General features: G+C 42.7%; 1 protein-coding gene across 14 annotated transcripts in view; it reads right to left on the reverse strand.

Moving 5' to 3' along the window:
* TP63 (tumor protein p63) overlaps window positions 1-25,741 on the reverse strand; it is a 249,622-nt gene that overhangs the window by 91,501 nt on the left and 132,380 nt on the right. The window contains exon 2 of one of the 14 annotated variants that reach the window (XM_056565450.1): window positions 21,765-21,840. The exons of the other annotated variants lie outside the window; for them this stretch is intronic. The gene's annotated coding sequence lies outside the window, so the exon portion shown is untranslated. The remainder of the gene's footprint in view (window positions 1-21,764; window positions 21,841-25,741) is intronic. 14 annotated transcript variants of the gene reach the window in all.

A 25,741-nucleotide genomic window follows, 5' to 3' on the forward strand; every position in this document is an offset into this window, starting at 1 on the left:
ACCTATTTAGCCGCAGACGATATTGCACGCATGTCCAAACTATGGGTAGGTTCTGTTCTGGGATCCCCGGCAGTAGGAGGTAAGGGGAGTACGTTACTGCTTCTTCACAAAAATTTTGGGGGGACGATTGTGTCACATGAAACGGATTCAGAGGGGCGGTGGATGTGGGCTCACGTTAGATTCGAGGGCCGTGACTTTAGTTTCTACTGTTGCTATGCACCTAACGGAGATAATAGACCTTACTTTCAGGCTTTGGAGGACAGACTCTTAGCGGACACGCTTCCTAATAAGATTGTAGGAGGAGATATGAATGCTGTGGCTACGACAGACGAGGATAGGAAAGGTGGGACGGCTGACAGGACGGTCCCTCGTACGAACGACAGGGTGTTTGGGGCCTTTCTGGGTTCGGTAGGTCTGAAGGACATGTGGAGGTTAATGCACCCAGATAGTAGGGACTTTTCCCACTTTTCACACAGCCACTCATCATGGTCCCGTATAGACTACCTGCTGGTTTCCCCCGATTTAGTGCCCCGGGTAGCGGACACGGACATACATACCATGGTGATTTCAGATTACTCTCCCATCTCATTGCTCCTAGCGGACTCTTTCCCGAAAGGGTCCGACTTCCAGTGGCGCTTCCCTGCTTACATGTATAAGGACGACAATTTTGCGGACTCGTTGAGAAGCTGGTGGCAAGAGTTTACTTGGGATAATGGTAATCATACCAGTAATGTACCACTTTTCTGGGAGTCTGCTAAATCTGTTTTACGGGGTCGCCTAATTGCTTATAAGTCAACGGTGAAGAAGAAATCTCTTCTTCACTTTCAAGAGGCTAGCACGGCGCTACAGAAGGCCTACACTGATTATATTTCTCGTCCCTCGGCGGCGCTGTGCCAGGCTTGGAAGGCAGCAAAGACGACCTTTGATCTGTGGTCAGAACGAAAATGTATGGCGACTTATTCCCGTTTTAGAGCGGAATTGTTTTGATTCGGCAATAAATTGGGCCGCCTCTTGGCACGCCTTGCCAAGGGACGACATTCTCCCCAACACTTTTCCTCCCTAAGGGACGAATCGGGCACGACGCACTCCGACCCCAACACTATCAACTCCCTCTTTTGCTCATACTATACCGCGCTTTATGCTACTTCGCCTGCTGACATGGTTGCTGGCGGGGCGTTTCTGGAGTCGGTCACCCTCCCGACCATGACCACTGATCAGCGTGAGCTTTTGAACGCTGACTTTACAGAGGAGGAGGTGCGCAATGCGATCAAACACCTTCACAACTCCAAGGCACCTGGCCCGGATGGGTTCACGAGCAAATTTTATAAGATCTTGGTGGAACAGGTGGCGACTCCTCTGACATCCTACTTCAACCATGTTTTGCGCACTGGCTCTCTCCCCCTTCACTCCAACACGGCCACAATCAAACTGTTGCTGAAACCGGGTAAGGACCCCCTACTCCCCCAATCTTATCGCCCCATCTCGCTAATCAATCAAGACCTCAAATTAATGTCTAAAATAATGGCGGATCGCCTCAGTATCTCCCTCCCTTCATTGATTGGTCCCTCACAAGTGGGCTTCATACGTAATCGCTCAGCTGTGACTAACATTCGAAAGGTCCTCGCGGTCCTGGATAGGGTGCAGCACCGCCCCAGACCGGATGAACATCCAGTGCTTTTGGCACTGGACGCTGAAAAGGCGTTTGATAACGTCAAATGGGACTGGCTTGGGATGGTGCTGGACAAGATGGACATCACCGGGAGCTTCCGGACCTTTCTGCACAGTATATATTCCTCGCCACAAGCTAGGGTGTTCACGTCCGGTGTCCTCTCCCCCTCCTTCCCCCTTTTTAAGGGGACGAGACAGGGATGTCCACGCTCTCCGCTATTATTTAATGTAGCACTTGAACCTCTGGCCAGATATCTCGAGGATTCCTCGATTTATCGTGGTATCCCTATTCAACACACGGAGGTCAAATTGACTCTCTTTGCAGATGACATACTTATCTTCATGGCAGATCCCAAGGCTCATTACTCTAGCCTGATGTCAACGTTGACTCACTTTGAGACTTTCTCGGGATATAAAATTAACCAATCTAAAAGTGAACTCTTGTCGTTGGGAACCCCGGGATCCTCCTCCTACTGGGTTGCACTCAATATCCCAGAGGGGCTCCTTAAATCTTCCATCACGTATCTAGGAATCAAAATAGGGAAGTCCCCATCCTCCATGTATACCTTGAATTACCCCCCACTTTTCCAACAGATCTGCAACGAACTACAAAAATGGAGTCACCTGCCAATCTCTTTCCTGGGCAAATGCCACCTGGTAAAGATGATTAGTTTTCCCAGACTCCTATATCATCTGCAAACTTTACCTATTCTCCTGAAGCACAAGGACATCAACACTCTTAATTCAGCCTTTACTCGCTTTATCTGGTCGGGCAGGCGTCCTCGCATTTCCCTCCAAAAATTGATGCTTCACCGAGTGGATGGGGGAGTGGGTTTCCCCAATCTCCGAGGCTACAATTTATCGTGCCTATTTAGACATGTTCTGGACTGGATTTATACATCCAGCTTTCACTCCAATTTTGAGTTGGAGGCGGATTACGCATTCCCCTGGAATTTGGTGTCCTGCTTGCATTCTAAATTATCATGCCTGCCCGCACATATAAAACGCTCTGTCTTGATTAGGGACACGGTAGTGACATGGTGGTCAGTACGCAAGGTCTACAATCTACCCTTTCTATTGTCTGGGAGGCTACATCTGTGGGGTCATCCGGAATTTCCCCAGGGTAGGGAGAATGCACTGTTTACTCAGTGGAAGCGCAAAGGGTTGAGCACCGTTAGGCAACTAATGCATCCTGAGGCAGGTCGCTGGTTTACCCCAAGTGAGCTCCTACAGCAATTTGACATGCCTCCCTCTCACTTTCTCCAGGTGTCACAAATGATGTCCTTCTGTGCCTCTAGGCTCCAGGATCTGAGTTCGGAATTACGGCCCTCACCCCTGGAGGATTTGATAGGGATGCAGCCCAAAAAGTTGTCCATCTCTACCTTGTATAGATGTTTCAATGAACGCTTTTTGAGAGTCTCTAAACACACTCTTTTTGACAAGTGGGAAGCTATCTTGCAGGACCCCGAGACTAGAGAACACATACTGGAAGGATGGACAAAGGTTAGGCAGAATGTCATAAATGAAAGGTGGCGGGAATCTTACTTTAAAATGATGCACTTTGGTTATCTGGGCTTTAACATCCCGGCCTCGGCAGCATTTCCTGACAGGATCACATCATGCCCGAAATGTAACGCACCTGCTACTGACTTTCTGCATGGTATCTGGTCCTGTGAGAAAATTCAGCTATTCTGGAGGGAGGTGGTGGAATACATATTCAAGTTTTGGAAGGTCAGCTTATCATTGACACAGCGTGCTCTCCTGTTCCAGTCTGTTGATGCATCCATTATGGAAGAGACAGGCCTACGGTCACTACCCAGGTTCATTCATGTCATACTCCTGGTGGCTAAACGTATAATTTTACGTGAATGGATCAAACCCGCGATGCCGTCTTTAGCGGCAGTGGTGGAAGATCTTAAGGACTTTTTGGAGGTCGATAGACTGGACACGGAGAGGCATCGTGAGAGGGATGCTAGGAAATACTTTGCTAAATGGCGCACCTTCTTGGCTGCCCACTTCACTAAACCACAAATAAACGAAATTGTACTGCCGTTCCGTCATACGGAATGGTACTCTTTGGCTTCTCTCAGCAACACTTTGGGCCCACTCCGCCTTTCTGATGACAGGGGTTGATTCTCTCGTGCTTCTATATTCTTCTTCCACAATTACCTCTTCCACGCTCCATGTCATCTTCACCCCCCCCCCCCTTTTTTTTTGTGTGTGTGTGTGGGTATGTGTGCTTGGAAGTTGGAAGGATGTCAGGTGTGGTAAGTGGAGGAGGCCCCTGTGTGTGGGAGTGAGTGTTTTAAAACATGCTGACAATCGTACTAATTTATTTCACTGTAATTTGGATTGTGATTGCCTGTTGTCCGGCGATCTGTTTGCCCTCGAACGAGGACTTGTATATCATATTTGCTTTTATGACTGTTGGGTCCGGAGTGACCCTCTCTTTGATTGCATACCTGTCTTATTACCCTGATTGTGGTTTACCTTAATTGTAAAATTTTGAAAATCCTTTCAATAAACAAAGTTTAAAAAAAATAAAAAAAACAGAATACAATAGCCTACATTTGTATTACTGGTGTATGTCTGTAATATGGAGCCAACCAAAGGCAACTACACAGCCAAGCCTATTGCAGTGAGCGCTTGTATGACATTACATGGATGTCGTATAGATACTAAAAATAAAGAATTGTGTGCAACAATACACACTCCATTGGATGCTGTATGTAGCTTAAAGGGGTACTCCGCACCCCTAGACATCTTGTTCCCTATCCAAAGGATAGGGGATAAGATGTCTGTTTGTGGGGGGTCCGGACGCTGGGAACCCCTGCGATCTCTGGCCCAGCACCCCAGCATTCTGTGCATTTATGTTTAGAACACCAGGTTCAGGTAGCTGTGGTCGTGACATCATGCCCCCTCCCCCTTGACATATCACTAAATGAGTATTAAATGACCAATGTCTAAAAAGGGCTGTTTAAGCTGATTTTTAGATGGTATCTGTAGGTTCACAATACTCTGCAGAAAAGTTGATGCACATGCATGATCATTTTGCACTGATATGTATGAGAGTTTACAAAAACAGCCTACTGAACATGCCTGATACTTTACAATAACCATGGTAAATGTTCTAAGAGAATTTGTAGCCTTCACCATTAAATGAACTGCACATGACACTGCATACCTGAATGCTATACAGCATTTCAATTCAGAGGTAAAAATATACAGATCCAAGTCTTTTTGTCAGTATTTTTGCTGTTGATAGAATAAATGTCCCACCACAATGCATACCCTCTGGCAGTTTTGTAACTGCAAAGAAATCAGTTTTAAGGTAAACATTCCTAAAAACTGGTTTATCCAGAAGCGACATAAAAGAACGACGCCTGAGGGGCTTCATTAGAAAACAAAACAAAAACAGGTACCATCAACAGAAGAAGATCAACTTTTTCCTACAATCTCCTGAATCTATTTTACCTACCGGTAGTTCTGAAGAAAATGCTGAGGTGCAATACCTAAAAAACATGAGACAGGTTCCCTACTAGTAACAATGCTATAAAGCACTTACAAATGATCCAAAAATTACAACCATAAATTAGACATTAAAATAGGATGTAAATCCAAAAACTATTATTTTCCAAAAATGGGATAGTTCTTGTACACATTCTTATCTTAATATTTTAAAATATGAGTATAAGAAAAATGTAAACTTTGGATGAACAACTATTCTTTGTCAATCCTACTGAATGATAAGGGAAAACATATCTGCTGTCCGCAGGATGTTTGTAATACTCAAGGACAATCCTATTCATTTCAATGCTGATAAACTGTAATACCAGTTATAACTACTGGAAGCATAGATATCCATATATCATCTGGTTATGTCCCGCACACTTTCTTTTAGTTCAGAATTCTAAAGGGTATTCTATTTGGTTGTTTTACCTGTACAGGGACTTTCTCCACCATCTTAAGCAATTGCTATAATGGGCAATATCATCATAGAAAAAAGTTTTAGTATCTCGTAGAGTCATATCAAAAGTTTTCATTGGGTGCGGTCTGAGTGTTCAGACCCTTATCGTTCAGTGGAATTATATGGGAGAAATGCGCACTTAGGCTAAGTTTCTATTGTTTGTTTTTTTTTGTGTGCGTTTTTCCCCCCAAAAAAGGCAAAAATGGCCCTAGAAACGCTGCAACCAGATGTTAGCTGAAAATCTATGAGAAATCACAAAATTCTTTTTCCACTTTGCATTTTTTCAGTTTGGCGTTTTTTTTTTATCCTTTTGAAGTTTTTTCACTCTTTTTTAGCTCCTTGGCGGTTTTGCAAAGTCGCAGCATGTTGAGCCTATGCCGTTTTTTTCCCTGAAATCCTGGCATTTTTCTCCCATAGAAGTCTATGGGAGTAAAAAAAACGCTAAGAAAAACGACATGTGGGTTTTAACTTTGGCGCTTTTGCAGGCGGTTTAAATTCTTTTTTGGACTATAGCAATAAAAAAAGATGGAGATAACTTTTTTAAATAAAATTTCGTAGGGTACCATTAAAAAAACTGTATCTAATGAAATGTATCTTTTCTATAACAAAATTTTTATTAATTTTTAAAAAAGGAATCAATTTATGTGGGCAGGCAGGGACCTAAAAATGTAGCCGACAATAATAAAAATGTAGTGTATGTGTGTGTTTTTCACTTTATTTTTTACATTTATTTACTTACATTTTTTAGGTAGTACTACTACTACTAGCATGGAACACACTGTTCCATGATGGGAGTAGTAGTACCTGTACACCTGTTGCGATTCTGTATAATTTATAGATGCGGCCGGCCGCAATTATATTGTCCCTTAGGCTGACGTATATGGCAGATGGTCCCAGCCAATCACAACTCTCTGTGGGAAATATGAATATGTATATATACGTCAGTGCAGGGGACCATAGAAGAGCAGCTGGCCGCATCTGTGCAATCTGTCTATTAATGCAGGTACTACAGCTCCCAGCAGGGAGCAGAGTGTGCTCCATGTTGGGAGCAGTAGTACCTGCAGTTAAGGACAGATCAGAGCAGGTGTCACTCCTGACACCCGATGCAATCGTCCTATCTATTGCAGAGATGCGGAGTGGCTCTATACAGCGCTCGCATCTCTGCACTATACTCTGCCCGGTCAGTGTTATGAATAGAACATCACTCATTCATATTTCCCCGCTGAGAGCAGGGATTAGCTGCAACCATCCAGCCAATCCCCACTCTGGGCAAAAAATATGAATGAGTGATGTTTTATTCACATTACTGGCCGGAGTACAGAGCAGAGATGCGAGCGCTGTATAGAGCCGCTCCACATCTCTGCTATATTATGGACGATCGCATCGGGTGTCAGGAGTGACACCCGGGGCGATATGTCTATTAGTACAGGTACTACTACTCCCAAAATAGAGAGAAAAAAAAGTGAAACACACACATGCACACTTTCTTAAAAATTTGGTTAGAAATAATATACATTTCATTAAATACATTTTTTCCATCACTACCACATCCTTTTTTTTTTCTGGTACCCAACAAATTTAAAAAAAAACGTCAAAGGGACAAAAATGCAAATTCCACTCAAAGGCAAAAAACACCAGGAAAAAAAAGGCAAGAAAAAAATGCGAAACACAGGAAAACGCTGTGGCGTTTTTTCTGGCATTTTTTCTTACGTTTTATTTGGGCCACAAAAAAAAAACAAGTAGAAACTTAGCCTAAGGCTGCTTTTTCTGGCCCGCTGGGTGCCTATTATTTAAGTTCTATTGAGGTTCATCTTCACCTTTCCCATAAATTAGTGGTGACATTTACTTTTGTTGTTGGGAAAAGATAGAAGACTTCTTTAACAAAAAAGAAAATCCAAACAAGACTCACATATTTATCAGGCACTGTTATATGAGCAAGGATCTCCTCCTCTATGTGTACAGTGTTTAGAGACATAAAAGTGTAGGATATCCCCTTCTGTGTACAGTGTATATAGACATAGAAATGCAGGACCTCCTTCTCTGTGTGTGTGTGTGTGTGTGTGTAGTGTATATAGACATAGAAGTGAAGCACCCCCTTCTCTATTTGTGCAGTATATAGAGACATAAAGGGGAGGATCTCCTCCAGTGTGTACACTATATGGAGACACCAAAGACATTAGGTTCCACCTACAAGCTCTGAGAAAACTGCAAATTATAGAGGAAGCCTGCAGAGCAGATATTTGCTGGGAAATGCTATATGCAAGTTATATGATGTCCAAAAATGGTGCTGCTCCTCATGTACACACAAACAGCAGCTTATCCTGAAACATCAAACTTTTTTTCATTACATTTATATATATATATATATATATATATATATATATATTATTTTTTATTTAAACAAACATTTGTTATGTAGATTTAACCTATTGCTATTGTGCTGTTTTGCACAATGAAGACGGGGAGCTGGCTTGCCGTAGTACCCTGCATCCTCAATATTCCCCGTTCTGCCCACCCATGATGAATAAGCTAATGTCACTGCCGGCTCATGAGGGCTCTGCTCTCTGAACAGAGCGCAGGCTCCACTGCCTCTCTTCACCCAACTTCTGCCTGCAGCGAGGCAGTGCCGGCAGGCTTTCAGGTCCTAGTTATATGAGAGTGAAGACATTAGCGTATTCATGAGAGGTGCGGGCAGAGAGGGGAACATTCAGTAGGCAGATGAGTACAACAAGCCGGCTCCCAGACTCCATTGCACAAAGCAGCGCAATAGCAAGAGGAGGCTAAACCTTCAAAGCTGTGCCAATACTGTACCTATTAAAGTAAACACTCTTTTTAATGCTGTTCATCCACACAATAACCCAGTATATTGGGTTTAGTGCAGATGAACAGCCTGTCAGTTTCTCTTTAACACTTTTTAGACCCTCTAGGAAACTTTTGTAATCAATCAATGCATTGCTTAACCCCTTAAGGACCGGAGGTTTTTCCGTTTTTGCATTTTCGTTTTTTGCTCCTTGCCTTTAAAAAATCATAACTCTTTCAAATTTACACCTAAAAATCCATATGATGGCTTATTTTTTGCGCCACCAATTCTACTTTGTAATGACGTCAGTCATTTTGCCCAAAAATCTATGGTGAAGCGGAAAAAAAAATCATTGTGCGACAAAATTGAAAAAAAACGCTGTTTTGTAACTTTTGGGGGCTTCCGTTTCTACGTAGTACATTTTTCGGTAAAAATGACACCTGATATGTATTCTTTAGGTCCATACGATTAAAATGATACCCTACTTATATAGGTTTGATTTTGTCGGACTTCTGGAAAAAATCATAACTACATGCAGGAAAATTAATACGTTTAAAATTGTCATCTTCTGACCCCTATAACTTTTTTATTTTTCCGTGTATGGGGCGGTATGAGGGCTCATTTTTTGCGCCGTGATCTGAAGTTTTTAACGGTACCATTTTTGCATTGATAGGACTTATTGATCACTTTTTATTCATTTTTAAATGATATAAAAAGTGACCAAAAATGCACTATTTTGGACTTTGGAATTTTTTTGCGCGCACGCCATTGACCGAGCGGTTTAATTAATGATATATTTTTATAATTCGGACATTTCCGCACGCGGTGATACCACATATGTTTATTTTTATTTTTATTTACACTGTGTTTTTTTTTTTTATTGGAAAAGGGGGTGATTCAAACTTTTAATAGGGGAGGAGTTAAATGATCTTTATTCACTTTTTTTTTTCACTTTTTTTTTGCAGTGTTATAGGTCCCATAGGGACCTATAACACTGCACACACTGATCTTCTATGTTGATCACTGGTTTCTCATAAGAAACCAGTGATCAACGATTCTGCCGGATGACTGCTCATGCCTGGATCTCAGGCACTGAGCAGTCATTCGGCGATCGGACAGCGAGGAGGCAGGAAGGGGCCCTCCCGCTGTCCTGTCAGCTGTTCGGGATGCCGCGATTAGCCGCGGCTATCCCGAACAGCTCGACTGAGCTAGTCGGGAACTTTCACTTTCACTTTTAGCGCGCGGCTAAAGGGTTAATAGCGCGCGGCGCCGCGATCAGCGCTGCGCGCTATTAGAGGCGGGTCCCGGCTTCACTATGACGCCGGGCCCGCCATGATATGACGCGGGGTTACTGTGTAACCCCGCGTTTCGGTACGTGCTTGGTCCTTAAGGGGTTAAAGCATACCCGTCGGATCCAACAAACATTTTTTTTTATATATCACTCAGTACCTAATCCTGACCATGTGCATATAATTTTTATGTGTCTAGCACCTTTATTATTACACTTTTAATTTAGCTCACTAGTCTGAATTCCTCTCAAAGGGAAGGGGCGTGGCCTCATTGTGCAGGTCTCCGCCCCCTCCCTCAGTATGGTGTCTGCTCACATCTCCCCTAGCATTAGCAAAACTACAACTCCCAGCTTGTCCTCACTGACAGTAGCAGGATTTTTCCTCCAGCTGTGAAGTGTGTCCATGACATAGGTGATGATGCATGGACACAGCAGGACTGGTATGTGCCCAAGCAGGCGAGGGGAGGGGGCGTGGTTTGACTGGCTTTTTCGGTATGAAATACTGAAAATGTTCTAATGAAAGCAATTGCAAAACCTATTGGTTTTGCATGCTTTACAACATATCAAAAGTTTTTGTATCTGGCATTGCCCATTTAAATTGAGCAATGTTATGCTATGACATAGCATTGCTTAGTGTAATTGGCAGTCTGTTCTATCAGAAAATAGTCAAGTGGCCATCACAGAGGCCTTCAGAAGGCCTCCAGCTGGCATGAAAATTGACCAGACCCCTGCAGTCACATTGCCGATTGGACAGGTGACAGGAGCCACTCCTGTCACAAACTTTTCATATGCTGTAATAAAGAGGTTACTGACTGACATCAGCGTGATTGCTGATGTCAGTCATTAACTGTAAGTGATGGCTGCTGATTCGAGCTGTTATTCATTGTCTATGTAGCGAGCACAGCTGATGAGCTTGTTTCATAAACCTACACATACATGTACGGCATGGTACACCAAGTACCATGCAGCCATGTTGTATGTGTACATCATGTATCACCTAGGGGGTTCATATTCCTAAAGAGGTTATTTGGTCTAAAATATTTAACCAGGTGGGATAGGTGATTTAACCAGATGGGTTCGGGGTGTAAGACATATTTTTGTTTTTCAGGTATTTTTCCATAGAAGCCTTGTTACTAGAGCAGATTATCTGCATACATATGGCACCCATTAGATCACTGTACAGTGGAAAACCAATCTGTACCAATAAATGTGTTATTATGGAAATCTGAACATGGCCCTGCTCTTACGCTTTGCGTTGTGCACAAACCTTTCACAGGAGCATGACAGGAAGCAGATTTCTATGCATTACAGATTTCTATGCCTTATTTTTATTGCTACACATACATATATAAACAGGTCTTGTTGCTATTTACTTAGTATGACTCATTATGGAGTCATGAACATCTGGTTGCAAAAGGATTAGGGCAAAAAACCCTAGTTTTTCTTTATATTTTTTATGACACCTGTCCTATTTAGTTATAATATCTTGGACAACTGCCTTTTCATCAACTGTTTTTCTGAGACATCCAACTAAATGGATTCTACTATATATTATATAGTATAAAAACTAGCTATACAAAGGAACCAATTACTTTTTAATTTTTTTAAATAAACTAACATGTATTCTTGCTCTGCAACATTTTGTCAAAATATTGTATATTCTAAACCACACTTATTTTCTTAGCATAGTATATACTGAAAGGGCATGCAAACACATATGGTCAAAAAAAAAAGTGTATAAAATCCACCCAAAAACAGCTTAGGAGTGGAAAAAAAACTCATTTTCTGTGTAATTTTTTGAGGCATTGATGTTAATACAAACAGAAACATGAGGCTTATGTATTCCAATACATACAGTGAAAATCATGTACAGTGGTCCCTCAACATATGATATTAATTGGTTCCAGGAGAACCATCATATGTTGAAACCATCATATGTCGAGTACATATGTCTATGTAAAAATGGTAATTGGTTCTGGGGCCTTGGAACCATTGTATGTTGAATACATATCTCTATGGGAAACTGCTAATTGGTTCTGGGATGACCATTGTATGTGGAGTGTATGGGGAGTGTTTAACAAATCAGGGTGCCTCCAGCTGTTGCACAACTACAACTCCCACCATGCATGTACAGCCATTGACTGTCTGGGCATGCTGGGAGTTATAGTTTTGTAACAGCTGGAGGCACACTGATAGGGAAACATTGATGTATGGGGTGTCTTGTGTGTATATGTATTGTATGTGATGTGTGACATCGCATTCAGTACTGTACAGTTCTTTAAATACCTTCAGGGGGGACAGAATGTCCTCCATTATGATCCTGCCGACTACAGCTCTATAGGAAAGGAAGGGGAGGGCAGCCAGCAGCTCATTGGATGCCTGCAGCATGGGACAGCATGTGAGTAACAGGAGGCAGAACGGGGCACACAGGGCACATTAAACAACTGTCAGTTGCTGAAGTTGTCAGCGCTGTCAGATAGCTGTTTGTATGATGGCCCCGACACACAGCAGAATCATATGTCGATGCTGCCTTCAACATACGATGGGCTCTGAGAGGCCATCATATGTTGAAATTATCATATGTCGGGGCCATCATAAGTCGGGGGGTCACTGTATTTGGACAACAAGCAACAGATACAGTAGAATCTTCCAATAGCGGACACTCACGGGGAATAAAAAAAAGTGTCCACTATTGGAAGATGTCCCCTATTTGGAAAAAAAGGCTCAAAAATCTTCCTAAATGACCAAATACTGTACTGTACTCATTCCAGAGTGTAATTACCTACAAAACATGATTATAAAGCCATATTACAGTTTAATCACTGCCTATCACCCCCTGTACCATTTCATCACCCCTTAATACCCTGTGCCCCTTTATTCCCCAGGTGCCTTGTGCCAAATCATCCGGCCCTATCCCCTTTGCCACATCATTTCCCCTTGATCCCCCCTCTGTGCCATTGTATTCTCCCTTTATATTTATCACCCCCCTTCTTTACCACCCCCTGTGCCATTTCATTCTCCCTTTGTCCCCATGTGCCACTTTATTCCACCTGTGCCAAATGATCCCCTCCTCATCCCTTGTGCAGCATCAATTTTACCCCTTTCCTCCTACCCCTGTTCCTCTTACCTGGCCACCAGGCTCAGGTGCAGGGGCTCTCAGCGGGTTTGACATTCTCCTGATGTCCTCTGCGCTGAACTTACTGAGAGTAGCAGCAGTCAATGCGGGCACTGACAAGTAACGTCAGGAGCTTCACTCGTCCTTGCCCGCAGCCCCCACTGCTCACAGACTCTCAGTGAGGGCAGGGCAGACGACATCAGGAGAACCTCAAACCCGCTTAGAGCCCCTGCACCCGAGCCTGATGGCAAGGTAAGAAGTACAGCAGGGGGAGGAGGGAATAGGAAAAGTGATGTGGCACGAGAGGGGATGATTTGGTACAGGGGGAGTAAAGTGGCACAGGGGGATAGAGGGGGATGAAATGGCACCGGTGGGATAAAAGGGGAAAGAAATGGCACAGGGGGTGGTAAAGAGGAGCTAATGAATTTGCACAAAGGGTAATAAAGAGGAAATGAAATAGCACAGGGTGGGGGGGTCAGGGGAAAAGATGTGGCACAGGGGGTAATAAAGGGTGGATGATTTGGCACAGGGGGAATAAAGTGGCACGGTGGGGATCAGGGGGGAAATGATGTGGCCGGTGGACATACAGAAGCAGGAGACCACTGTTTAATAGCAATGGATCACAAGTGCAGGATCTCCACCCCAGCGAAGGGGTTGAGAGTTTCCTGCTATAACCACGTTAATGTAAGCCGTTTTCTATGTTTAAGGCTTATACTAATGCCCTTTTATCTGACTGGGTAGCATTAAGGTTTCACCTGTGAGGCCGGCTTGTAGCCTGTCTCCCAGCCGCCCCCCCCCCCCCCCCCGCCATTGTATGTGTGTTTAGCCCACACTGGAGGTAACCGGGGAGCAGTCTGCATGTCGGACCTAAGGCTGCTGTAATTCGCTTCCTGGCTTTACTTATCCGGCCACGTAGGTTAGTGTTAGGTCCTGCACCACTTGGGATACCTTGGCGTGGTGTGCGGGCTCAGGTATGTCCTTCATTTGAGGATATACTGGCTAATGTCTAAATTTTACATCAGTTTTGAGGGTTAGCTAATGTCATTGTTTACATTTACCACAGGAGTGAACCCATATTGTGGTCCACAAGTGCAGGACCTCATCTCCAACATAGGTGTACAACTGCACTTGGGGTTGAGCACCTCCTATCACCTTAGACCACGTTAATGTAATTGTTTAAGACCACTGTTTAAACAGCAGTGTTCTGCTTCTGTGCTGGGGCTGCTGCAGGAGGGTGCAGCGGGGGCCAGGGCCCTGGAAGCCTTGGGCCTTTTACTGGGATATTGGCTGTACCCCCCCTGACGGCAGCCCAGTGTACAAGGTAGGGCTGGCACATAAGCCTAGTTGTCCCCTATTGGGAGTGTTTTGTCCCCTATTGGGTGTGTCCGCATTCGTTATTGGGAGTGTCGGCTATTTGGAGGATGCAAATACATTAAGTCTTATCAGACTCTGCCGGGGAATTAAAAACTGTCCGCTATAGGGAGGTATCCCCTGTTGGGAGGTGTCCACTAAGGAGATTTTACTGTATTAGCAATATTCTCGTATATAACGTACATAAAACAGGGATTTACAAGAATTAACGTAAAGCATACGTTTCTTTAGTTGAGTGAGCATTGCCTATGTAGTTATTCATTATATTTTCTTTGCGTCAGTAAAAGTAGGTTAAGATTGATGGGGGGGGGGGGATGATATTGGTACTTTAAAATTGTCTGTATGTGATCCATGGTTTCCAAATATTTTTTTAGGATTTCTTTCTTTCTTCTATGTATCTTTACTGCATAGTCAGACAGGGGTGTCAGAAAAAAATAAAACATAAATAAAAAGTGTGGTTTTTGGGACAGTTTTTGGTATGGTTTCACACCAAAAATCAAATGTGTATTTTGAGCTCTTATTGATTTTAATGGGGAAAAAGTATGCTACTTACAGACGGAACTCACCAAAGAACCAAGTAAAAACAGCATGGGTTTTTGAAGAGTAGAACACATGGTTTCCACTATAAAACCATGCAATTTTTTTTTTTTTTTTGTATGAACAAGCACTAGATTTTTCATCTTAATCAAAATGACTACTTAAGTTTATTTGCGGGATCTGTCTCTACCCAGTGCTCCAAAAATGTTGCATTTGACATGTGTAGGGCAAGCATAAATATCTATACCAGTAGTAATCGGCCATCTACATTATAGGTGCCTAAAATTGTACTTTATCGGCTTTACAGTAAAGAGGTTGTGATGTCAAAGAGGGAGATTTTTATTCTAAAAACCTATCTGCAATAATGGAAAGATACTCTTTTATAGGAAACTGACAGCAGAGTCACCTGCACTAACCTGCTGCGGGTGACACTTATAAAAATGGTGTTTGCTCTATGTGCCATTGCTGAGATATAGGTAATAAAAGTAATGTGAATTAGTTCATTTGATACACTGGTGGTGTTTCCTAGCCCATTTGTGCAGTCGTACTCCTGCCCAGCTGGACCTTAAACACTTTCTTAATAATTATTCATAACTCCCCTGTACCAGCACATAGCCACCAGGGCTGATGCAAGGAGTTTTGCCACCCTAGGCAAAAGCAAATTTTGCCACCCCCTTGACTCTGCCCATTGGTCCGACCTTTGACACGCCTCAATTTACTACTGGGGTGACACATTGTAACAAACCTCCTCCTCATACTGTTGGCTGAGTGAGTGGTTCGGATGCTGGTTGTCTAACTTTCTTGCAGCAGGCAGAGCGGCACCCCCATCAAGAGGGAGCTCTAGGCGGCTGCCTATTTTGCCTATAGGCAGAGCCGGTCCTGATAGCTTCTCGAAGCAGAGATACCCGTGAGCAATGTGAGATCTAATGTTTGTCCGGCCCGGAGCATATATGCGCATGCTCCACTTCCTCACTACACCCAGAAGCAGCACATTGGCTTCAGAAAATGGAGACCACACAGTGGTTGTGCGGGATCTTGGCTTGGAGCGGCTATGTACTGGTCCAGGAAAGTTTGAAATATTAATAATGGGGTGTATGACTGCAGAACACTAAGGAATGCCCCCATAGTGCTCCAAAGTGGGACGCTTCTGTTAGTATTCCTTTAACATGGTCAAATATAATGCTACATCACGTGATGTTCTTAAAAGTATGGATTTTAATCAGTGTGTTATGCAATGACTTAGTACCTGTAACGGTCCGAAATGCATCAGTGTCTGTTCTGATGCAAGTTTGTATCTGATGATCCTACAATAAAGTACCTGTTTTACCGCATCCAGGGCTGGACATCCCTTTTTGTTCTTGCTGATCCAGTCCGGGGACGCTGCCGGCTAGTCCGTGCACTGGTTTTGGGAACACGAGAAAAAGAGCTGTCCATACGGAGTGTTGCCATAATGCTACATCTGCCCTGCAGCCACTACAGGGAAAATGTATAGCAGCTTCCCCCAGCGGATAAAGACTGACTGCCATGAGTTAGAAAAGCTTAACTGGTGCCAATAAGCTAATGTTATATATAACATCTTTATTTTCATACAGGGTAGGTGTATAAACACAATTAAATACATTTTTTTACAGCCATATTTGCAGTCTGTGTTCCCTCTACACATACTTCTATACACACGCAAAATAAACAGTATTATATCTCAGCACACACACACAAAAAAGGAAAAACTATTCCAAAAGTAAATCTTTTGCTACTTTAGTCTGCCAAGATATTGCCTTTTTCTGGCAAAATCTGTCTTGTGCTAGAAGTTGCAGAGCCAGCTGCAGTGCTTCCATAAGAATAGTCACAAAGAAAACAACCCTGGTGCAGGTGAAAGACATCAGAGGAGTTGCCAGATAACATCACTGCTCACTATGATTATGCTGAATGCTCCCTGTAAGTGCAAGCACTCCTGTCTGATCACTAACATGGAGAAGCTAGTGCATCCTGCTACATGTATTGGTGGTTTAGATGTCAGTGCACATTCAATACAAGTATGTTATTTAAACATCTCCTAACTGGCACCCGGCTTTTTATTGACATATGAGTGGTTTCCTTTACTAGCAGTCTCCTGAATTTTGCCCTTAGGGCTATAGATGATTTCAGTTCCAAAAGACATCCTTCTCAATTACTTCTAGAATAATGTCAATCCTACCTTCAAACTGAGTTATTTCCCAAATATGAATCTACTCATTACTACTGACAAGGAAAAGACCAAATAGAGCTGACTATGAAACCTTTTACATGGAAGACAAGTAGATGATTCTAGGGTAGATGATATTCAAGAGCACTTAGAAAAAACTAAACCCTAAGCTCAAGGAATAGTTTAAAGGGGTACTCCGCCCTAAGACATCTTAGCCCCTAAGATGTCTGATCACGGGGTCCCCCCCATGTCATGCCTCCCCCTCCCATAGGCTTGCCATGAGGGGGCGTGGTCGCGAGGCTTCAGACACGGCGCAAACATCGCTTCATGCGGCTGAGACAGGTGGGTGCTGCAAGAGAGATTGCGGGACCCCAGCGATCAGATATCTTATCCTCTATCCTTTGGATAGGGGATAAGATGTCTTAGGGCTGGAGTACCCCTTTAACCTGTTAAGGACCAAGGGCATACGTGTACGCACTGAGTCCGCTCCCTTTCTATAACGCGTGGCCCTGCGTCATAGCGGGTCGGGCCCGGCCGGGACCCGTGGCTAATAGCGAACGGCACTGATTGCGGTGCTGCGCACTATTAACCCTTTGGGCACGGCATTCAAAGTTGATCGCCGCATCTAAAGTTAAACTAAATTACCCCCGGCTAGCTCAGTGGGCTGTTCGGGACCGCCGCGGTGAAATTGCGGCGTCCTGATCAGCTGTAGGACACGAGGAGGGTCCCATTACCTGCCTCCTGGTGTCCGATCGCCGAATGACTGCTCAGTGCCTGAGATCCAGGCATGAGCAGTCAAGCGGCAGAATCATCGATCAATGGTTTCCTATGAGAAACCATTGATCAATGAAAAACATCAGTGTGTGCAGTGTAATAGCCCCCTATGAGGGCTATAACATTGCAAAAAAAAGTAAAAAAAAAAAAAAAAAAAAAAGTTAATAAAGATCATTTAACCCCTTCCCTAATAAAAGTTTGAATCACCCCCCTTGTTCCCCATTTAAAATAAAAACTGTGTAAATAAAAATAAACATATGTGGTATCGCTACGTGCGGAAATGTCTGAATTATTAAACATATATCATTAATTAAACCACAGTGGCGTATGCGCAAAAAAATTCCAAAGTCCAAAATAACATTTTTGGTCACTTTTTATATCATGAAAAAATGAATAAAAAGCTATCAAAAAGTCAGATCAGTACATACAGTACAGTACATAAATGGTACCGCTAAAAACTTCAGATTACGGCACAAAATGTGTCATAGATTTTTGTGTAAAATGACTGATGTCATTACAAAGTAGAGTTGGTGGTACAAAAAATAAGCCATTATATGGATTTTTAGGTGAAAAATTTAAAGAGTTATGATTTCCTAAAGGTAAGGAGGAAAAAATGAAAGTGCAAAAATGAAAAACCCCGGGTCCTTAAGGGGTTTAGGAAGTCTCACATAAAAATTCCTAACCGGTTACTAAGGAATGACAAGATTCAGAACGGATTCTGACATACTAACTGTTTGTCAGAATTATTATGTAAATATAAAAATCCTGTTGACTTCATACCATGTGAGATGGCTTTTATACAAAACAGATTTTATAGCTCCCCCCCCCCCCCCCCCCTTATGCTCTGTGACAAGGAAACAAAGCTATAACTATAGATATACATTAGAATGCAGATCAGGTGATTCCCCATAATATAAAAGACTGCAGGGAAACTGAGGGACAACCACTATTGTTGCCATTAGAATTGTCACACATTTTCCATAGATCACTGGAATAGAGATTACATTATCCACTTTTATTTCTGATGCACATGCACCAAATCCACCTAAACTGTTATTATAATCATATTATTACAGTCCAACTGCTGATAAAAAAATTATAGAAATCAACATGATCCTTGCTATTTTAATGCACCTCTAATAAAAAAAAAATAATGTTTCAAATTTTTTTTTAACCAGTTATTATATGGAAGCAACAACATAAGTCAATGAAATATTTAACCAGAAGGTCCAATGATTAAAATACAATTCTGACTGGTATTGACTTGAACTTACACACTTCTAACACTGGACAACACTATCTTTCTACCTATAAAATGTACAGTAAATGCTAAACAAAATGTATTCCACCGATATGCCTGAAGAAACTTCTAGTGCACTCCCTGATTACATGGTTAGAGAAGAAGCCTTTAGGGTAAATGCAATGTATTTAAAGCCGTATTTCATGACTGGGTGGACATTTTTCTTCCACACCCCATAAATTACCATGTTGCAAAGCACTCTTGCAATGTTTTGTTGCTCTGCACATTCACATAATTTTAAAGCCTCTTTCCTTCCTGCCTACAAGATAAAAGACTGCCATTATAACTCCCGCCATTCTGTGCCCCACCGTAGTGTTAATATCATGTAGAAAGATAAGTGGATGGTACATTAAGACAGTCAGTGAGAGATGAAAACAATAGTAATGTGAAGGTCTGACATATTCTTAAAAAATATTTCCAATAATCAATAAAAAACTAAAACAATATGCTAGTAACGCTTACCAGAAGTGGTGCAGAAATCTATAAAACACTACATGCAACAAATATAGTCTCTTGCCAGATTATAATGGCAGTCCCGCTATGGCTCCTCTGCAACGGGTAAAGTTTGTTCTGCTACATATCTTGCATACAGCATGTACAACATGTAAGACCATGTGTCAGTTTTATATATATATATATATATATATATATATATATATACATACATACATACAGAACACACACAAGTATATATATATATATATATATATATATATATATATAATATATAATTTTATTTTTCATGTATGTGTGTATGTTTATTCATGTACATATCTATATATGCGATAGGGAAGAATACCTGAATTGTCTGAAGACGTCAAATGATTGAAAGTTTACAATGCATTTTTTACCATAAACTTCATTAAATGTATTTTCTTACATTCAGATATAAAGCAGTGACAATATGATGACCACTAGGCTGCTCGCTGGGCCCAGCTCAGTCTCCCAGGCTAGAGCTACATTATAGTTTGTAACTGAAGTCAAAATCCAGGATCCTTTTGAAAGACATCAAAACATAAAGCATAGCAAGTCAAGTAGCTGATGTTGCTCTCTCTCTCTCTCTCTCTCTCTGGAAGGGAAAAAACATTTAATTTGTTTTGTTTTTAGACTGATGGGCTCTTTCTCCCTGGAATTTATGATGTCATAAAGTGCTGGCCTCTATGTGCTGCAGGTAAGTCATAAAATATAACAATGTCAATGATGTTATAGAACCCAATTAGTTTTTTTTTTTCTAGTCATGAACAGTTTGGGTGTGACAATTATACCATATACTTTGTTATTCTTAATATCGCTAACACCCATACAAGCAAAGGATAGTGCCGGACTACTGTGAGTCCTGTGCGCGGATTCATTCATATTAGGGCTCATTTTTCGTGATCCGTGATCTGTAGTTTTTATTGGTACCACTTTTGCTTAGGTTTACTTTTTATACATTTTTTATAAATTTTTTTGGGAATAAAATGTGACAAAAAAGCATCAATGTTTTATTTTTTTAAATTAACAATATATTTTGATAGTTCAGACTATTACGCATGCGGCGATACCAAATATGTTTATAATTTTTTGGGGGGGGGGGTAAAATGGGAAAAACTGCTGATTGACATTTTTTTTTACTTTTTTTTTTCACTTTAATAGGGAACTATTTATAGCAATCATTTAAAGGGGTTCTCCGGTGCTTACACATCTTATCCCCTATCCAAAGGATAGGGGATAAGATGCCTGATCGCGGGAGTCCCGCAGCTGGGGACGCCCGCGATCATTCACGCGGCACCCCGTTAGTAGTCAGTCCCGGGAGCGTGTTCACTCCAGGTCTGATTACGGGCGACTACAGGGCCGGCGGTGTGTGACATCACGCCTCCGCCCCCATGTGACGTCACGCTCCGCCCCTCAATGCAAGCCGACGGGAGGGGGCGTGATAGCACCGGAGAACCCCTTTAATTGCTAATACTGTTCAGTGCTATGTGTAGGGCATAGCACTGATCAGTGTTATCGGTGATCTTCTGCTCTGGTCTGCTCGATCTCAGACCAGAGCAGAAGACCCCCTGAGACGGACGGAGGCAGGTGAGGGGACCTCCATCCCCCATTATGGATGATCGGATCCCCGCGGCAGCGCTGTTGGCGATTAGATCATCCATTTAAAGTACCGCACTGCCGCATATGCCGTGATCTGTATCGCGATCGCGTGGATGTCTGCCTGATAGCAGCCAAGACCTGCAGCGCATGACGTGAGCACCGATCCAGTGCTCGCAGTCATGGCGGAGCGTAAATGTACTTCATGGTGCGTTAAGTACCACTGCACCATGACGTACATTTACGTCTATTGTCGTTAAGGGGTTAAAGTCCATCAACATGTCGGAAGGACCAAGAAGATACAAGACATCGTGTCCAGCGGCCATGATCAGTCTTTGACGCCTTGATTCCTGAGCTGCCGAAGTGTCAAGGACAGAGCACACACAAAGCATAACAGAACGAACTGAAGATGAAAGTGAAGAGCTACAACCCAGAACATATCCCTGAGAAATGAGGCAGTGCACCTTGGGCAGGAGCTATGAGGGAAGCCCAATTCATTTTGCTCTAAAACATGGTACCTGCTGAATGGGCTGCATTTTAGGCCTGGTCCACATTGCTGAATCTTTGTCAAGAGATATTCCATGTGTAGATTCTGCGTGGAGCAGGTGACACTGATTTAATCGGGGTTAAGGCTTTTCTGTCTTCCTACAAGTTCACATAGTGTATAATCTGACATTCAGCATAAACCATACCTGTCTTCCAAATAAGAGGACTGTTCTTCGTAGTTCTACAGGTTTATTGGTCAACAGGTTGTAATAAGTGGTAAAACTATAATAATACAAACAATGCTTTGGTAAGCGAGTTCTGTAGGCAAATTTTTATTTTGCTATGGGTTTGGTTATGTGTGACTTATTTATGATGCTATCACAGGGGGTTGATAAATTTGGCTCACATAAGCAAAAACCAATAAAATCACTTTGTAATACCATTTTCTTAGCACACATAAGCAAAAAAATGTATGTGTGTCCATTTTTTTTCTTTTCATTTCAGATCTGTCTATCCTGTGGGCTGCTTCAGATTTGGTGGACTACAATGACCAGCGTTTTTTTTTGTTTATTTAATATTAACAACATTTTGTAGCAAGGGCTTGCGGGGGAGTTTTTTTTTGGAATAAAATTTTTTTAAATGTGTTTTTTTACTTTACGGGCTTAGTAGTGAAAGCGGTCTTATAGATTGAGTCCATTACTAACCGGGCTTAGAGTTAGTCCCAAAAACAACTAGCGCTAAACCCCGATTATTACACCGGTACCCACTGCCACAGAGGTGTCGGGAAGAGTCAGTACCAGCAGGCCCAGAGCATCAAAAATGGCGCTTCTGGGCCTAGGCGGTAACAGGCTGGCGTTATTTAGGCTGGGGAGGGCCAGTAACAATGGTCCTCGTCTACCCTGGTAACATTAGGCTGTTGCTGTTTGGTTAGTATCTGGATGAAAATAAAAATACAGGGAACCCTATGCGTTTTATTATTTAATTATTTATGGAAGAAAATGCATAGGGTTCTCCATATTTTCATTCTCAGCCAAAAACCAAGAAAGCAGCAACAGCCTGATGTTACCAGGGTGGGCAAGGGCCATTGTTACTGGCCCTCCCCAGCCTAAATAAGCCAGCCTGTTACTGCCTAGGCACAGGAGCGCCATATTTGATGCTCCGGGCCTGTTGGTAGCGTCTCTTCCCGGTACCCCTGTGGTTATGTGGTGGTAATAATTGGGGGTTAGTGCTAGTTGTTTATGGTGCTAACGCTAAGTCCTGGCTTAGTAATGGATTCTGTCTATAAGACAGCTTCCACTAAGCCTGTAAAGTAAATAAAAATAAAAAAACATGTTTAGAAAACTTTTATTCCAAAAAACACTCCCTCACAAGCCCTTGTTAACCATTTTGTTAACATTAAACAAAAAAAAACACAGGTCATCAACATAGACCACAGGATGCATGGATCTGAAATGAGAAGGAAAGGAAAATAGGTTAGAACAATTACTGTAACCCACCCACACATTTCCCACCTGCACCGCATGACTACAACTCCCAGCATGCCCTTACAGTAAGGACATAATGGAATTTGTAGTCTTGTAGCAGGGATATGGGGAGATGTAAAAGCAGGTGACAAGCTTGTCACCTGCCACCACTGCATGACCACAACTCCCAGCATGCCCTTACAGTAAGGACATGCTGGGAGTTGTAGTCATGCTGCGTCGGCTGGTGACAAGCTTGTCATCTGCCCGCCGATCTAACATACTCCCCCGTGCCACACAACTACAATTCCCAGCATGTCCTTACAGTAATGACATGCTGGGAGTTGTAGTAGTGTTGCGTGGGTACATCTCTTACCCGCTCGTCCCACCGTGCCTATGAAAATGAAAGTTAAAAAAAGTTGCAAAAAAAGTCTCACGTGCGACTTTTTGAAAATGCTGTCATAGGCAAGTTTGTAAGCCAGGTCTGACCTTGCTTACACTTGCGACTTTTTGAAGGGGGGTTTGCGACTCTTATTTGCTTACGTGCGACTTTCGCAATGATAAATCATGGACCACTGCAAAGTAAAAATTGCTTAAGTAGTGCAGATTGGTATTTTTTGCTGACTTACAAAGCCGCACAAAAAATTGCTTAGGCGCAAGTGCGAATTTTTGTGCGACTTTTGTAAGCAAAAATAGCTGCTTAAATCCCTTGATAAATATCCCTCAATATGTATAAGTACATGTATAAGTACATCAACTGCATGTTTCACACATTACATAACAGTGAAGCACATGGCAAAATAGCTGCCTATATATAGGATTAAGAGCTAGCTAACAGTCTCACATCTGCACAGTTAACTCCCTGAGTAGTAATACAAATATCTAAACAGCTCTAGCTTCCAAGATGCCCTAGTAACAGAGGTAAGTGACTCACCAGATATGCTGTTACACAGATGGTGGAGTTTTAGAAGAGAGAGATGTAGATTAGCTCTGGTCTTGTGTCCAGGAGAATAGGTTCACACTGCGGAATCTCCGAGTAGAAAGTTTCCGCCCGGAGATTCCGAGTGCGGCCAGCACCGACTGAATCAGTTGGCGGTAGGACCGCGTGGACACTGCAGTCTTCAATAGAAGGAAATGTGTTCTGCGAGTATTTCCCCTGAAGAATGAGCGTTGCTCATTCCTCAGGCAGAAATTTCCAAGCGGATTTTCCATTCACAAATTCCGGAGTGGGCGGAAACGCATTCACTACACTATACATTTTAGCAAGCGGAATTTCTGTCTGCAATTTCAAAGCAGAATTGCAGGCGGGAAATTCGGCAGTGTGTACCTGGCCTAAGGATTGCCACTTCTTTCCAGAATGCCTTGCAACAACCCACAATGCATAGCACCACCCACAAGGCAGAATTCTTATAACAAGAACAACAAGGTGTAATACAACTTAACACCACTAGATGGTACTATAACCACACTAATGAACTCAGCTATAGTGACGGGCAAAAAGCAAATTGTAAATGCTTCTCAAACTTTCTGGGCAGAACACTCCCCGCCTGGCGTCAACTGATGCCACTACTAGATAGATCAGGTGAAAACAACAAAACAAGTTCTGCCACTGGCCTGAGGAATAACTTGCACTCGCCAAGCTTTAACACTATGACTTCGGCTTTGCATACGTTCCCATGTTTGTTTGAGAATGTGTTGGTGATAAGGCCCAATGGCCACTTATTCTGATGCAACTGGTTGTCGTTCATGGGCACGACATCCCCAGGTCTGATGTTCGGCTTGTTAGTTTGCCACTTCCTTCTCGATTATAGGGTAGAGATATATTGTTCCCTCCATCTGTCCCTGAAGGCATTAGAAAGACTTGGCACCTGCCTCTATTGTCGTCTGTAGAGGTCTTTGTCGTTGAAATCTCCAAGAGGAGCACTCAGAGTGCTGGTTTTCTGCGTAAGTAACATGGCAGGAGTAAGGATGGTCAAATCTTGAGGGTCACTGGAAAGGGTAGTCAAAGGTCTTGCATTCATGATAGCTGAAACTTCTACCAAGAAGGTGGGCAAGCTTTCATCTGTGAGTCTTGTACTCCCCACCTGCAAGAAAATAGAATCCAAGATTTTCCTTGCTATCCCAATCATCCTTTCCCAGACACCGCCCATGTGAGAAGAATGAGGTGGATTAAAAGTGCATCCTTGTTCATTGTTCATTTAAGTATCTTTTCACATTGGTAGTGTCCAAGTTGGAAGGAATTTGAAGTTCTTTCACTGCCCCAACGAAATTCGTTCCTCTGTCCGAACGAATATGCTTCACGGGCCCTCTGATAGCAATAAAATGTCTAAGTGCGTTTATAAAACTTGAAGTGTCCATTGACAACCACATCTATATGGACAGCTCTGCTTGTCTTACAAGTAAACATGACTGCCCAGCGTTTTGCACTGGCGTAAATACCTCTAGTGTGCCGTGTAGCCACTGACCAAGAACCAAATACATCTACACCAACAATGGGGAGAGGAGGATCTGTATTGAGCCTCTCAGTTGGAAGACTGTCCATCTTCGGATTCTGAAACATGCCACGAAGTTTGCGACAGGTAATGCAGTTGAAGATGAACTTGCTCACACACCTCTTAGCTCCAACTATCCATAATCCAGCAGCTCGTAGATTCCCTTCGGCAAACAATCGGCCTTGATGTTTCACTTGAACGTGATGGTGCCACACGAGCAAAGTCATGACA

This window comes from Hyla sarda, chromosome 3 (genome assembly GCF_029499605.1).
Source record: "Hyla sarda isolate aHylSar1 chromosome 3, aHylSar1.hap1, whole genome shotgun sequence".
NCBI classification, from domain to species: domain Eukaryota; kingdom Metazoa; phylum Chordata; class Amphibia; order Anura; family Hylidae; genus Hyla; species Hyla sarda.